Below are 5,459 nucleotides of genomic sequence, written 5' to 3'. Positions count from 1 at the left end.
AGCACCTCCCGGAGTGATTCCTGGGCACAGAGACAGGAATAAATCCTGAGCACAGCCAGGCCTAACTTCCCCTCCAAAATAAAATTTAGGATACAGGAACCAAGAACACAAAGTTGAGAAAGAAAAAATTTTTTTAACAAATAGTATTGGGGAAACTGATTTGCTAGTTGCAAAAAAATGAAATTGGGTCCCTATTTCAATATACAAAAAAATAAACCTAAAAGGAATTAAAGGCCTAGATACTGAGCCCGAGTGATAGTACAGTGGGTGGGCTGTTTGCCTCACATGCAACCAAGCTGGGTCCCCTGAGCACTGCCAAGAGTGATTCCTGAGTGCAGAGCCAGGAGTAACCCCTGAGCACAGCCGGGTGTGACCCAAAAACAAAACAAAACAGGGCTGGAGCGATAGCACAGCGGGTAGGGCGTTTGCCTTGCACGCGGCCGACCCGGGTTCAAATCCCAGCATCCCATATGGTCCCCTGAGCACGGCCAGGGGTAATTCCTGAGTGCAGAGCCAGGAGTAACCCCTGTGCATCGCCAGGTGTGACCCAAAAAGCAAAAAAAAAGAAAAGAAAAGAAAAGAAAAGTTCTGGGCAAGAGAGATAGTGTGGGGGCTGGAGTGATAGCACAGCGGGTAGGGCGTTTGCCTTGCACGCAACGAACCCAGGTTCGATTCCCAGCATCCCATATGGTCCCCTGAGCACCGCCAGGGGTAATTCCTGAGTGCAGAGCCAGGAGTAACCCCTGTGCATCGCCGGGTGTGACCCAAAAAGAAAAAAAAAAAGATAGTGTGGCAGGTAGGGTGCTTCCCCTGCATACGCCGACCTGGGTTTGCTACCCTACATCTCCTATGGTCCCCCAAGCCACACCAGGAGTAATTTCTGATGCAAAACCAGAAGTAAGCCTTGAATATGGTCAGGTATGTTCCCAAAACAAATAAGCAAACAAAACCCAAATAAGCAAAGATTAAAAAAAACCCTGAAAATTTCTGCATGACAAAAAAATTATGGTTAAAATTAAAAGGTGGGACTGGGATGTAGCTCAGTGATAGAAAACCTGCTTTGCATATCCTGAATTTCATACCTGCACTGAAAAGGAGAAAAACTGACAAAGCTGTACTTAATTAGATAAATATTTGTGAAGGGAGGGGCTGGAGCACAGAGCACATAGCTGATAGCACAGCGGGTAGGGCACTTGCCTTGCACGAGGTTGCCCCAGGTTTGATTCCCAGCATCCCATATGGTCCCCTGAGCACCGCCAGGGTTAACTCTTGTGTGCAGAGCCAGGAGTGACCCCTGTGCATCGCCGGCGTGACCCAAAAAGCAAATATATATACATTTTAGTACTTGGGAGCCACCAGGGCTACAACGGACAGTGTCATGTGGTTCCAGGGATCAAACTCAGGGATCAGAGATATTAGTGTTATGCGCTACCACATGAACACAGCCAGCCCCGAGAATACTCTCTTGTATAGAACCATGGCAATGTCTCACATGCCCTTCACAGTCCTGACACAGGTGAAGGATACTCCAGGAGGTGGGCAATGGCAAAGTCTGACAGCTGCCTGTCAGGGACAATAAGGTCCTATCAGCCTCACCAAGGAAGCAATAAAGTATTACTTGACTTCCACTTGATCTATTTGGCTTGAAAATTAATCCCTAGCACCCAGATTTGGGAGGAATCTGTGAGAGTTGGGTTAGGTTTGAGATATGGGTTAGAGAGAAAATCAGGTTCGAAGGTTATCATCATCATCATCATCATCACCATCATCCTGTTGATCATTGAATTTCTCGAGCGATCTCAGTAACATCTCCATTTGTCCTAGCCCTGAGATTTTAGCAGCCTCTCTTTACTTGTCCTTTCCAATGGTGCCACATTAGAGACTCTTTCAGGGTCAGGGGAATGAGACCCATCATTGTTACTGCTTTTGACACTGGTTTTGGCAGGGTCGAAAGTAGGGCACAAAAATTAGCCCCAATATCTACTCTGGGTCCTTGTCTTTATATAAAAAAAAAGGATTTCAGGAAGCCAGAGAGTGCCCTTCGGGGAATGGGGTCTAGACTTTTGTTGCTTGGTTGATTTGGGGGCCACTCCTAGCGGTGCAGTGGACTATTGGTTCTCTGCTGAGTGTTGCTTCCTATCGTGCTGGGCCTCCTGCTTGCAAGGCCTGTACTTACTCCATTAAACTATCTTTCTGCCTGGGTGTGGGTATTTTAAATTTTTCCTACTTTTTGGGGGCTGGGGCATGTTTGGGTCACACCCAGCAATGCTCAGGGGTTATTCCTGGCTCTCTACTTAGAAATCACTTCTGGCAGTGCTCGGGGGAAACATCTGGGATGTCAGGGATCAAACCTAGTTTGCCAGGTGCAAGGTACCTAGCCACTGTGCGATTGCTCTGGCCCTTTAAAGAGCTTTTCTTAGTACGGAGATGGACATTTATGATGGGGGGAACAAAGTCAACCCCTTGGTTGGAGATTTTTTAGCATTAGGACCACGACCCCTTTTTATAATATTTGTGGAATTTCCAGAACTGCCTGGCATCAGGTTCATAATGGAAGACAAGTTGCAGAAATTTCATTACAGTCATACTACAGTGAAGTTAAAGATCAGGCAGCAGGCGAGTTCCCTGCCCTCTTTTATCTCTTCTTGTTCCAACCAGTTAGTCCACATAACTCTGTGATTCTTGTGGTTAGAGAGTGGAACCAGAAGTGGTCAAAGGATGGTGTCAGGGATCCAGATGGGAACTTCTTAATCTCATTCCCAAAATAGAATAGACAATTCAGGGCCAGAGAGATAGGGCAGCAGGTAAAGCCCTTGCTTTGGCTCCTGAGCACAGAGCCAGGAGTAACCCTCCACCCCAGGCATTACCAGGTGTCGACCCCAAACAAAGACAAAACAAAACAAAGTAAAAAAAAAGGCATAGATAATTCAAGCCCATGTGAAAATGGGATATAAATAACAACACATGAACCTAGCTGTGCTATAAATAAAAGATATAATCACACTGAAAGATTGTGGAAGAAAATCCAAAGGTGCTGTAAATACCTTTTGAAAAACAGTATTGTCTTTTTTGGAGGATGGGGGGCACACACTAGGGCTGGAGCGATAGCACAGTGGGTAAGGCGTTTGCCTTGCACGTGGCTGACCCGGGTTCAATTCCTCCATCTCTCTCAGAGAGACCATCAAGCTACCGAGAGTATCCCGCCCGCACAGCAGAGCCTGGCAAGCTCCCCATGGCATATTCGATATGCCAAAACAGTAGCAACAAGTCTCACAATGGAGACGTTACTGGTGTCCGCTCGAGCAAATCGATGAACAACGGGATGACAGTGATACGGTGGGGGGCACACCCAGTAGTGCTCAGAGCTTACTCCTGGCTCTATGCTCAAGGATCACTCCTGGCAGGCTCGGGGAACCATATGGGATGTCAGGGATTGAACCTGGGTTGGCCATGTGCCAGGTAGGTGTCTTGCCTGTTATATTGTTGCCCCAGCCCTGTACTATCTTTTTTTTTTTGGAAGTGCTCACTGGTGGTACTCCCAACAGTGCTTTGGAGAACTATATGGTACTGGAGCTCAAACCTGGGCTTCCTGCACAAAAAGCATACTTTGCATGCATTTAACCCATTGAGCTGTCGCTCTGGCCAGGTATTATCTTTATTTTGCTATTACAATATTAAAGTCAAAAATGGGGGGCTGGAGTCACAGTACAGCAGTTAGGACACTTTTTTTTTTTCCATGCAGCCAATCGGGTTTGATCCCCCAGCATTCCATCTGGTCTCCTGAGCACTGCCAGGAGTGATTCCTGAGTGCAGAGCCAGGAGTAACCCGTGAGCATTGCCGGTGTGACCCAAAAAGGGGAAAAAAAAAAAAAGACAAAAATAGCACTCAGAGTCATGGATATGGCTCAGTGGCAGAGCACATGCCTTGCATGTGTGAAGTCTGACACTGAAAAAAAAGTGAAGTCAACTTTTGTTTTTATCTCTAAAGAAGTGTTCTTCACATTCAGGATGACTCACCTCTGCCTCTGCTCTCAATATCACTATTTTCTGATTTTTCCCCAGTACTATGCATTTTTAATTGATTTAATCTTCTATTATTTTTTCACAAGTGTTAAGGTTCTTCATATTAAAAAAAAAACAGCAAGATGGGGGGCCAGAGCGATAGTACAGTGGGGGAGGGTGTTTGCCTTGCATGCTGCCGACCCGAGTTCAATCCTCAGCATCCCATATGGTCCCCCAAGCACTGCCAGGATTAATTTCTTTCTTTCTTTCTTTTTTTTTTTTTTTGGTTTTGGGGTCATACCCGGTGATGGACAGGGGTTATTCCTGGCTCATGCACTCAGGAATTACTCCTGGCGGTGCTCGGGGGACCATATGGGATGCTGGGATTTGAACCTGGGTCAGCCGCATGCAAGGCAAACGCCCTACCCGCTATGCTATTGCTCCAGCCCCATGCCAGGATTAATTTCTGAGTGCAGAGCCAGGAGTAACCCCTGAGCGCTGCCAGTGTAGTCCAAAAAAACCAAATGAACAAGAAAAAGGGAGACAAAATACAAGTTTTCTCTCAGACCTTGCTTTCATACTTTGGTCTGCAAAATTATTTTCCAGATCTATCTATTTGAATTGGAGGGGGGAGGGTTGGGTGATACTCAAATACACTGAGTATCTGAGTATCACCACCAGTGATACTCAGGGCTTACTCCTGGCTCTGTGCTTGGGTAATGGGTAACATTGGAGGGGCTTTGGGAACCATATGGGATGGTGGGGCTAGGACCCATTTTGGCTGTGCTAAAAGTTAGTGCCCTACCTGCTGTACTATAGCTCTGGCTCCAATTTATTTAAATATTGATTTTTTGCAGTGCTAGAAATCAAAACTGGGGCCTTATGCATGTAAGGCAAATCCTTTACTGTGGACTCGTATATCCACAGTCCTAGTTTTCTAGATCTCTAAAAGTAGTCTACATTTGTTATTCTCTCTGACTTTTTTTTTCTTTTTGGGTCATATCCAGCAATATTCAGGAAATACTCCGGTGGTGCTGGGGGGACCAGGTGGAATGCCGAGGGATCAAACCCGGGTCGGTCACGTGCAAGGCAAACGTCCTACCACTGTGCTATTGCTCCAGCCGCTCTCTTCAGTTTTTTCACTTTTCATTCGCTCATTTTCATTCTCCCCAAGTTATAAAAATAGATTTGTTGGGGCTGGAGCGATAGCCCAGCGGGAAGGGTGTTTGCCTTGTACACAGCCGATCCATGTTCGATTTCCAGCATCTCATATGGTCCCCCAAGCACCGCCAGGAGTAATTCCTCAGTGCAAAGCCAGGAGTGACCCCTGTGCATCGCCGGGTGTGACCCAAAAAGCAAAATAAATAAATAAATAAATAAATAAATAAATAAGAACTTGTTAGGGCCAGAGAGATAGGACAGCATGTAAGGCTCTTGCCTTGTATGCCACCAGCCAG

The sequence above is a fragment of the Sorex araneus genome, chromosome 2 (genome assembly GCF_027595985.1).
Source record: "Sorex araneus isolate mSorAra2 chromosome 2, mSorAra2.pri, whole genome shotgun sequence".
NCBI classification, from domain to species: Eukaryota; Metazoa; Chordata; class Mammalia; order Eulipotyphla; family Soricidae; genus Sorex; species Sorex araneus.
This window is presented reverse-complemented; position numbering follows the sequence as displayed.